Genomic DNA, 11,942 nt, shown 5'->3' with positions numbered 1-11,942 from the left:
TTTTGATCTTCTGGATATATACCTAATAAAGGAATTGCAGGATCAAATGGCAGGTCTATTTTTAATTCTCTAAATGTTCTCCAGACATCTTTCCAAAAGGAACGTATTAGTTTACAATCCCACCAGCAGTGTAGAAGTGTTCTCTTTTCTCCACATCCATGCTAGCATCTCTGGTTTTGGGATTCTGTGATATGGGCTAATCTTACTGGAGTGAGGTGATATCTCAAAGTAGTTTTGATTTGCATTTCTCTGATGATTAACGATGGTGAGCATTTTTTCATATATCTGTAGGCCATGCACTAATCTTCTTTAGAGTAATTTCTCTTCAAGTCCATTGCCCACCCTGAGATGGGATCACTTGTTCTCTTCTTTTTAATATGTTTGAGTTCTGTATGGATTTTGGTTAAACCTTTGTCAGAGACATAACTAGCAAATATCTTCTATTCTGAAGGCTGTCTACCCGCTTTATTTACTTGGCTGTGCAGAAGCTTTTTAGTTTGATCAGATCCCAAAAGTGTATTTTTGACATTGCTTCAATTGCCCGAGGGATCCTCCTCATAAAATTTTTACCCAGACTGATTACTTCAAGTGTTTTCCCTACACTTTCTTCTAGTATTTTTATAGTTTCATGTCTTAAGTTTAAATCTTTAATCTGGTGAGACTCTATCTTAGTTAACGGTGAAAGGTGTCGGTCTAGTTTCAGTCTTCTACAGGTTGCCAGCCAGTTACCACAGCACCATTTGTTAAATAGGGAATCTTTTCCCCACTCAATGTTTTTAATTGGCTTGTCAAAGATCAGGTAATAGTAGGTGGTTGGATTCATCTCTTGGCTCTCTGTTCTGTTCCATACATCTACCTCTCTATTTTTGTGCCAGTACCATGCATGCTGTTTTGTTCACTATGGATTTATAGTATAGTCTGATGTCTGGTAACATAATTCCTCCTGCTTTGTTTTTATTTCTGAGTGATGTCTTTGCTATTCAAGGTTTTTTATGATTCCATATAAAATGAAGTATTATTTTTTCTAGATCTTTAAAATATGACAGTGGCACTTTAATAGGAATTGCATTAAAATTATATATTGTGTAGTATGGACATTTTAACAATGTTTATTCTTCCCAGCCATGAGCATAGTATGTTTTTCCATTTGTTAACATTTTCAGTTATTTCTTTTCTCAGAGTTTCATTGTTCCCTTTGTAGAGATCTTTCACATTCTTTGTTAGGTAAACTTCCAAATATTTCATCTTCTTTGGCACTATTTTGAACGGTATAGCATCCTTGACTGTTATTTTTGACTTGACTGCTGTTGGTATATATAAAGGCTACTGATTTATGAGTGTTGATTTTGTAACCTGAGACACTGCTGTATTCCTTGATTACTTCTAAGAGTTTAGTAGTAGAATCCCTGGTATCCTCCAGATATACAATCATATTATCTGCAAAGAATGAAAGTTTAATCTCTTCTGACCCTATATGGATACGCTTGATCACTTTTTCTTCCCTAATTGTGATGGCTAAAACTTCCATTACAACGTTAAAGAACAATGGAGACAAGGGACAACCTTGCCTCATTCCTGATCTGAGTGGAAGTGATTTCAACTTAACTCCATTCAATACAATATTGGTCTATAATTTTCTTTTCTTATTGGGTCTTTTCCTGGTTTGGGGATCAGGGTGATGTTAGCTTCATAGAATGTGTTGGGTAGTATTCCATCTTTTTCTATGTTTTGGAAAAGGTTTAGTACTATAGGTACTATTTCTTCTTTAAAGGTTTTGTAGAACTCTGATGTGAAGCCATCTGGTCCTGGGGCTTTCTTTTTAGGGATATTTTGTATAGTTGATTCTATTTCAGAGCTTGATATAGGTCTGTTCAACATTCCCACTGCATTCTGGCTAAGTCTTGGGAGATCATGTGCTTCCAAGTATTGGTCAATTTCCTTCAGATTGTCATATTTCTGGGAATAAAGTTTCTTGTGATATTCATTAAGGAATTTTTGAATTTCAAAAGGTTTGCTATTTCATCTTTACCATTTCTGATTGATGAGATTAGAGACTTTGTTCTTTTTTTCTTGGTTAGATTGGCCAAAGGTTTATCAATTTTGTTGATTTTTTTCAAAAAACCAGCTTTTTGATTTGTTGATATGTTCTATAATCCTTTTGTTTTCAATCTCATTTAATTCTAGTCTAATTTTGGTTATTTCTTTTCTTCTGCTGGATTTGGGATTGGATGTTCTTCCTTTTCAAGGTGCTTGAGGTGTCCCATTAAGTTGTTAACTTCCTCTCTTTCTATTCTCTTGAGTAAGGCTTGCAATGCTATAAATTTTCCTCTAAGGACTGCCTTTGCTGTATCCCAGAGGTTCTGATAACTTGTATCATCTTCATTATCATTTTGTTCTAAAAAATTCATAATTTCCTTCTTCATCTTGTCTCTGACCCATCTATCATTCAGCATAAGGTTATTTAGCTTCCATGTTTTTGTATGAGTCTGCAGATTCCTGTTGTTCGACTTTTATTTCATGATCGTCCAAGAAGATGCATTGAATAATTTCTATTCTTTTAAATTTACTGGGATTAGACTTGTGACCTAAAATGTGGTTGATTTTGGAATATCTTCCATGGGTTGATGAGAAAAATGTGTATTCAGCTTTGTTAGGATAAAATTTTCTGTAGATTTCTATGAAATCCAAATGCTAAATGGTTAAGTTTAAATCTAAAACTTCTTTGCTAAGCTTCCTATTGGAGGATATATCCAACACTGCCAAAGGAGTATTAAAATTTCCAACTATGATGGAGCTGGGAGAAATCAGATTGCTTGTGTCTACTAGAGTATCTCTTATAAGGTTGATACCTTTTTCCCCACCTTGCACCCAGTCATTGGTAATCCCACAGGGCTGTAACCTAGTTCACTCCAGTAAGGAACTGCTTCCGAGGTTTACGACTGCCAGAGTCACCAGGTGATCTAAGTCTAGCAGGGGAAGAATATAGGCTGGGGAAGTTCACTCAGTTCTAGCCCCATGCCTTCTGTCCCAGCTACATTCCTCTGCAAGTCAGAGGCTGCTAGAGCTGAGTCTGGCAGGGGAAGAATTTGGGCTGGGGAAGTTCACTCAGTTTCAGCCCTACTCCTTCTCTCCCAGCTAAATTCCTCTGCAATTTGGAGGCTGGTAGAGCTGATAAGAAACTCAGCCTTGGGCAGCAAGCAATTACAGTTTATACTCAGGTGTCAATTCCAGCCTTTGCCCACCCACTGCCTTTGTCTCAGCTATATTACTCTGAAGGCTAGATGCTAATAGTCTCTTTACTCACAACTTCCCAAGTCTGTTCCACCAGTGGCTGCTTTCTGGAACCTCTGGTTGCCCAGAGAGACAGAGCATGCCCATCTGAAATGGCGTCAGGGATGTGAGTGTCTCTCACCACTAAGGACACTGTAGCTCCTGTATGGCTTCCTCTGAGCCAAGGTTCTTCTCCTCCCTACCATGCCACAGAGTCAGCACAGAGCAGCACCAGCCCTTTCCCCCTCCACTCCTCTCAAGGAAATGCCCAAGAGTCTGGACTCCATGGGTGACAAACCTCCAGACCTCGGGGTGAGAGTGTGTGGGGGGAATCCTCAGAGTTCAGAGTTGCAGGTAGGAAATATATACAGTTTTATACAGTTTTACAGTTTTATGCCTGGCAGGAGGGTGCTGTGACACACCAGTAGGGGTAGGAGGTTCAGTTTTTATAAGGTCTCTCCCATGGGATAGAGTGGGAGGATGTTTGAACTCTGCTTGCTTATTTGTATGGAGTAAACTGTGAACCCTTCTTGTGGGGGAGGGGACTCTCAATCACTTGGTGGTGGATTTTGTACCTTTTGATTGTATTTTTGGGGTTGCAGCTTGCCTTAGCAAGGTTGAAGTGTGTTCTTCAATCTTGTCTCTTGGCTCCACTCCAAACCATCAGCTCCCTTGCTAAACTTCTGTCCTTTAAGTCTCCCTCTGGAAGGGAGCCTCTGCAAAAAGCTGGCTGGAGTCCGCCATCTTGCCTCCACCCTATATGTTTTAAATATGACTTTTTCTCCCTCACTATTGAGAGCAAATTCTCTGGTTTTAAAGATTTACATCAGGCCCACTTGCATTATATACCTATGTTGATGTAAAATGATTTTGGTTCATAATTATATTTATAAAATCCCTTCATAGAAGTACCTAGATTAATGTTTATTAAACAAATTCACATCAGGGTCACAAATTTTGGTAAGTCAGTTTGGAATTTTGCCTACCACCTATTCTGTATTAAGCACTTAGACACTGGACTAAAGATTTACGCCAAAAGGCAAAAAAATCAAGACCATGAAAATTTTATATTCTAGTACAAGGAAATAGATAATAAACACATAAATAAAACACATAGTACAACAAATGGTGATAAATGGTATGGAAAAGTAAAATATAATGAAGGACTCAAAGTGCTAAAGTAAAATAGCAGCTCAATTATAAATAAGATGGTCAAGAAAGCCCTCATGGAGAAGGTGAAATTTGAGTGAAGATCTTTTCTCATTTAGATCATAACTTGTGTCATTTCTTTGTTCCATTGTGGTAATCTCACCTTTTCCTTTATTTTTATCTTTACAGTCTTATCATGACTTTTGAGTGTAAACAATTGGGTAATTGTTTATGAGATTGTCTTCTCTTCTTGGTGGTAAACTTAACACTCACAAGTGCCATGTGTGTTTTGTCCTCTATTATATTCCTAGTGCCTACTGTGGTGCCTGACACATAATTTGTGCTTCATTGAATAAATTAAATAAAACAATTTGCAAAATAAATTGGTTGTAAATGTTAATATACAATTTCTGTTTATAAACTGTGTTTTAAATGTTTGTTATAATCACCATCCAAATTATCTGTGTCCTTATTATTAAATTTTTAAGCAAACTGCACATCTTAATTTATAAACTATATATTAAATTAAATGCTTCTTCTTTTTATCATGTAGTTTTTTTTAAATGTAAACCTTTATTTGAATAAAGGCATCTATTCTTTCCAATGATTGAAAAACACTAAACTAACTTAACAACTTAAATGCACAAATGGAATACTCATCACAAAAGTGAAAGAAAAGACTTGCCTGAAGTCATAGGGTGAGTCTTTGGTAGCACTAACACTATGAATCAAGTCATCCAAATTCTTGTCCATTGATCTCCTTTCTCTATTCTCTGGATTCATACAGATGAATGCCATGGTGGGGGATATGGAGGATGGGGTTGCAGATGGCAAGTAACAATTTAAAGGAAAGCAATGAAAAATATGGCTGGGTTCAATACAGAACCTTCAGATCTAAGTTGGGACCCAGAACAACCAGAGCAAAGTGCTCAGAGACTCTAGAATTGGGTTGGTCGGCTGCCCCCTAGTTTCAGAACATAAGATGTTGATTTTTTTACTCTTCACCCTCAAAAGAGCACAGAAGTAAAGTTATTTGAATATCTGATTACATGCTTGTGGCACTTATGGTTAGGAATTCTAATGTGGCTACAGAACTGGCTTCTCTCTGGTATATAAGCAGATGAGGTAATAAAAATATTAGTGTCACATGATACACATATATGAAGCATTGACTGTGTGTCAGATATTCTTTTGGGTGCTGGGATACTATTGAATAATACCAAGCTCCTACACTCATAGAGATTATAATCTAGTAAATTATAAAGATAAAAGAATAGAAAATTAAAAAATGTTTTAAGATGGAGTTTAACACAGAAATATATGCATTATTCACCCTTGGAGTATCATTGCTTGGTGATTTCCCAAAGTCTTGAACATCTACAGAGATGGGAAAGCTCACTGCTTTTCTTAGAGTTTCCCAGTAGCTCCCTAATTCTTAGAGAAAGAAAATATTTTATGACAACTGAGAACTGAGTGGCTATCAAAACTAAAAAGCCAGAAGAGCAACTTAGTATAACAGGAAGCTCTGAAAATTCACTGACCAAGGAAGAGTTAAATAAACCAGGAAATAGTCATTCTAGAAATTCTTATGAAGCTTTTGTAAGAATGAAGAAGCTTTATATATGTACTGACATGAAAGTACATGTACATATACTTTTCATGTATATATATATATATATACACACATAATGTATATATAAAACTGCTTCATTCTTTCAAAAGTTGCATAAGAATTTCTAGAATGACTATTTCCTGGTTTATTTAACTCTTCCTTGTATACCATGGAATGCTATGCAGCCTTAAAATAGATGGAGACTTTACCTCTTTTATGTTTACATGGAGGGACCTGGAACATATTCTCCTGAGTAAAGTATCTCAAGAATGGAGGAAAAAGTATCCAATGTAATCAGTACTTCTATGAAACCCACTTATATTTACTCACACTTTCTTATGAAAGATAGAACACAATTATAGCCCAGGATGAAGAAGAGAAATGGAGTGGGAAAGGAGGGAAAAGGAAGGTTTGATAGAGGGAGGGTAAACAGCGAGACCACTCCTATGGACCATATTGCAAGGGTACAAGTCAAATCTTTCAAGTGTAGGACATAAATGTCTTAACACAATAATCAAGTACATGAGTCAAAAGGTATATTAATTAATTTTTCAAATTGTATTAAAAAATCAACACATTTTACCCCACATATTCATAAATGTGTTCATGATCTATGTGTATATGACTTAATAAAAATGATATATGATTAAATGAACAAAGCATGTCACAGAACAATACATAACATATGATCTCAATTTTTTAAAATTTTTTTATTAAATCATAGCTGTGTACATTAATGCATTTATGGCGTGCAATGTGCTGGTTTTATACACAATTTTAAATACAACAAACTGCTTAACATAGCCTTATTATTGATTATATTCATATAGAAGAACTATATACAAATATATGCAAAAAATGTGTAAAAATCTCTGGAAAATTCATGACATACCTAACATTGTTCACCTCAGGTTACAACAGTGAATTAAGATGGAGATTGGTAGGTAAGAACTGAAAGAGAGGCACTTCCACCAGCAGAGAATTCTCAGACCACCAAGGCTTGTAGGAAAAGTCTTTATTGGTTGGGGGAGGGAGGCTGCAGAGCAGCACCAAGGAGGAGAGAAAAGAGGGAAGAGAGATAAGCAGAGAGTGCAGAAGAGGAGAGAAAGAGTGGAGAAGAGTGATGGGGAAGAGAGAGAAAAGAGAGCAGAGAAGGAAGGCAGAAGGAGGCAAGAGAGAGAAATGGAGAGGGGAACATATTCTTATTATATAGGGGAGTTTTAGAATGGTGACGGGCTGGTGGGATAACCAATAAGGAGGTATTCCTCCAGCAGAAAGAGCCATTAGGGATGGGCAGCGGGAAATTGGAACAGGGTGATGAGGTAAGCAGGCCACTCTGTGCTAGGGGAGGAGTTGTAACTTTAAGGGCAGGAAGGGGCTTTCTAAGGCAATAATCTAACAAGAACAAGTATGAGAATTAGAAAATTTGAATCTTAATCTCAAACTCTCTAATGGTTCATAGTGTAACCTTAGACCATTTCTCCCTTCTCTCCCTGCTTTAGTTTCTTTACCTGTAAAAGAAGATGTTCTGTAAAGTTCTTTCCAACTTACTCCAATGTCTCCACCTTTTCTTCTCCTTCTTGAACTTGTGCAAGTGAATATTGACCCAAAATACAGAAGTTGACATTTATATCTTTGAAACTTCACTTGCTCATTTTAGATTCTAGATGTTTGTGATCATTCTAAAATCATGATGCTTTACTTTATGACAATAGATTTTCACCATCTACAAACCTGATACAAATTCCTTAGGTATACATTCCTTATGTCTTCATTCATCTTTTGTTTTAAAAATAATTTTAAAGAGGATATGGCTTAGTAAATTCTTCCAACTCAATACAGGATCAGTACTAGTACTCAGTGTGCTGTTTGTATAACCCATTCCTACTGTGCAGATTCACCAAATAGTACTTTCATATTGTTTTTTTTTTTTCAATATCTGTCTTATAAAACATTGTCAGGTGTTTGGGTGAAATAAAGATTCTGATTTACCTGAGAGTAAACTTACCTAGAGAGTAAATAGTTTTTCAATTTTACCTATAGAGTAAATAGTTTTTATTTATTTTTTAAATTTCATAGTAGTGTAAGGGTATGCACATTTTGGTTCATAATTTGTATTTGTACATTTGAAATTGATGTTATAAGTATGTTCTTCACCCAGAGTATGTGCATTGCACTTGTTACATGTGAAGTTACCTTACCCCCTCTTTCTCCCTTCCCTCTGCTAAATTTCCATTGAGTACACTTCCATATGTGCACACTAAGTGTTAATCAACTAGTTCAAATTTAGTATTGAATGTAATTTTTGTTTTTCCATTCTTGCAATACTTCACTTAGAAGAATTGTCTCCAGTTTCCTAAAGATTGTTACAAAAGATAATAAATCATGACATTTTCATGGCTAAGTAGTACTCCATGGTATACATATAACACATTTTATTAATCCATTCATGTATTGGTAGGCACTTGGGTTGTTTCCACATCTTTGATCTTTGCAATTGTGAATTGTGCTGCTATAAACATTCAAGTACATGAGTCTTTTTGGTATAATACTTTTTTTTCCCCTTTGAGTAAATGCCTAGTAGTGTGACTACAGAATCAAAACATAGGTCTAATGTTAGTTATATGTGATACATCTATACTACTTTCCTCAGAAGTTGTATTAGTTTCCAGTTCCACCAACAGTGAATGAGTGTTCCTTTCTCTTTGCATCTATACCAGAATGCGCTCCTTTGAGATTTTTAATGTGAACCCTTCTTACTACAGTTAGATGATATCACATTGTGCTATCGATTTTCATTTCCCTGCTGATTAGTGACAATGAGTATTTTTCAGGTGTTTGTTGGCCATTGGACTATCTCCTTTTAAAGAGTTTCTGTTCATGCCTTTTGCTTAATTTTTAATGTGATTGTTTAATTTTTACTTGCTGATTTGCTTGAGTTCTTTGTACATTCTAGTTAACAGTTCTTTATCATATGGGTGGCATTCAAATATTATTTTTCCATTCTGTAGGTTGTCTATTTTTTCTTTTGATTGTGTCCTTGGTGGTGCAGAAACGTTTGAATTTGATCAGGTCCAATTTCTTTATTTTTATTGTTGCTCTGATTGTCATTGGGGTCTTCTTCATAAATTCCTTGCTTAGGCCAATATCATAAGAGTTTTTCCAAACATTGATTCTAAAATGCATAAAGTTTCATGCTTTAGGTTTAAGTCTTTTATTCATTATGAATTAATTTTTGTGAGTTTTGAGAGGTACAGATCCTGGTTTCAGTGTTTTACATATATACAGTTATCCAGTTTTTCTATGTCCATTTATTAAATAGCAATTATTTTCCCATTATCTATTTATTCTGCTTTATCAAAGATAAGATGGGAGTATGAGGACCATTTTATTTCTGGGTTCTCATTTATGATCCATAGGTCTATGTCTCTTTTTTTGTGCCAGTACCATGATGTTTTATTTACAATAGCCTTGTAATATTGTTAGAAGTCTTGTAATGTCTCTTAATTTGTTCTTATGTAAGGTTGTGCTGTATATTTAGGGTCTTTCTGGTTCTATATGAAGTATAGAACTGTTTTGTTTTGTTTTGTTTTTAGATTTGAGAACATTGATATTAGAATTTTAATGAGTATTGCATTAAATATGTAATTAATTTGTGTTAGTACGGCCATTTTGATGTTGATGTAATGTTGATCCATGATCATAATGTGTTTTTCCATCTGTTTGGATCCTCTGTGATTTCTTTCATAGTTCTCCCTATACAGGTCTTTCACCTCCTTAGTTAAATATATTCCTATTTTTTTTTTCTTTGTTGCTACTGTGAAAGACATTACATCTTTAATTTGATTCTCAGTTTCACTGTTGTAGGTATATATGAAAGCTACTGATTTATGTACATTGATTCTGTGATGTAAGACTGCTTACATTATTTATCAGTTCTGAGAATCTTTTGGATGACTCTGGGTTTTCTAGATGTAAGATCATATCATCAGTAAAGAGTGATAGTTTGATGTCTTTATTTTCCATTTGGATACACTTGATTTTCTTCTCTTGCCTAGTTGTTATAGTGAGGACATACAGTACCATGTTGAACAGAAGTGGGGATAGTGGGCAACACTGTCTGCTTCCATATTTAATCAAGAATGTTTTCAATTTTTCTCCACTCAGTATGATGTTGGCTGTAGGTTTGTCTTATATAGCCTTTGTAATTTTGAGGAATGCTCTATCTATACCAATGTTGTTGAGTGTTATTATTATGAAAGGGTGATGAATTTTGTCAAATGCTTTCTCTGTATTGACTAAAATTATAATATGGTTTTTATTTCTGCATTTATTTATGTGGTGAATTAAATTTATAAATTTTCTTTTTTTGTTGTTGTTGGGGATTGATTGAGGATACACAGAACCAGTTTACACTGATTGTTTTTGTTATATAAGGACCCTCTTATGATTGTGTCCCACCCCAAAAAGGTGTACCACACCCATTGTCCCCCAACCCCTCCCTTCTTCCCTTTTTCAGGTATCCTCATCCCCCACCTCTGATGATGTAATAGGACCTTAATTGACCTCATATTAGAATTGAGTACATAGGATTCTTGTTTCTCCATTCCTGTGATTTTTTTACTAAGAATAATGTGTTCCACATCCATCCAGGTTAATTCAAAAGTTGCAAAGTCTCCATCTTTTTTTAGTGGCTGAATAGTATTCCATGGTATACATATACCACAGCTTGTTAATCCATTCCTGGGTTGGTGGGCATTTAGGCTGTTTCCACATTTTGGTGATTGTAAATTAAGCTTCAATAAACAGTCTAGTGCAAGTATCTCTGTGGTAAAAGGATTTTTTTTCTTCTGGGTAGATGCCTAGCAATGGAATTGCAGGATCAAATGGGAGGTCTAGCTTGAGTTCTTTGAGGGTTCTCCATACTTCCTTCCAAAAAGGTTGTATTAGTTTTCAGTCCTACCAGCAGTGTAAAAGAATTTTCCCCTTCTCTCCACATCCACGCCAGCATGTGTAGTTTTGAAACTTTGTGATATGGGCCATTCTTGCTGGGGTTAGATGATATCTCAGGGTGGTTTTGATTTGCATTTCTCTAATAATTAGAGATGCTGAGCATTTTTTCATATGTTTGTTAGCCGTTCATCTGTCTTCTTTAGAGAAGTTTCTACCACAGTTGCATCTCTGGAATGAAGTCCAGTTACTTGTGGTGAATAATTTTTAATGTGCTGCTGAATTTGACTTGCTAAGATATTATTGAGAATGTTTGCATCTCTATTCATGAGTAATAGCAGCTATGGTTTTCTTTTTTGTATGTGTCTATTTGGGGCTTTGGTATCATGCTAATATAAGCTTCATAGCATGAATAGGGGAAGATTCCCTCCTTCTCAATGTTATGGAATAAATTCTGCAGTAAGATAAGTTCCTGTTTGTAGGTTTGGTGAAATGTGGTTGTAAATCTGGCCTGGGACTTGCTGATGGAAGATGTTTCAATTCCTGTTTTAATTTCAGTGGTTGATATTGGTCTGTTCATGAATTTTACTTATTCCTGAGTGATTCCAGGATCATTGTCCATTTTTTCCACACTTTCAAGTTCATGGTCATAGGAATTTTATAGTATGCTGAGATGATATTTTTCATTTATGTTCTATCGGTTGTGAGTGCTCCTTTTTTTTATTAAATGATAGCTGTATACATTAATGCAAACATGGGGTACAGTGTAGAGTTTTCATACATATTTTGAAATACTTTCATCAAGATGGTTCACATAAATTTCATGTCATTTGCATAGTCATTGTGTCAAAACATTTACATTCTAGTTCTAGAAAAGTTCACTTGTACCCTTGTTAGACAGAAATATAGGTGATCTTTCCAGTCAACCTCCCACCACCCAGCCACCCTTGTCCCCTCCCCT

The sequence above is a fragment of the Otolemur garnettii genome, unplaced genomic scaffold (assembly GCF_000181295.1).
Source record: "Otolemur garnettii isolate 467f Iridium unplaced genomic scaffold, OtoGar3 scaffold00206, whole genome shotgun sequence".
Taxonomy (NCBI): domain Eukaryota; kingdom Metazoa; phylum Chordata; class Mammalia; order Primates; family Galagidae; genus Otolemur; species Otolemur garnettii.
This window is presented reverse-complemented; position numbering follows the sequence as displayed.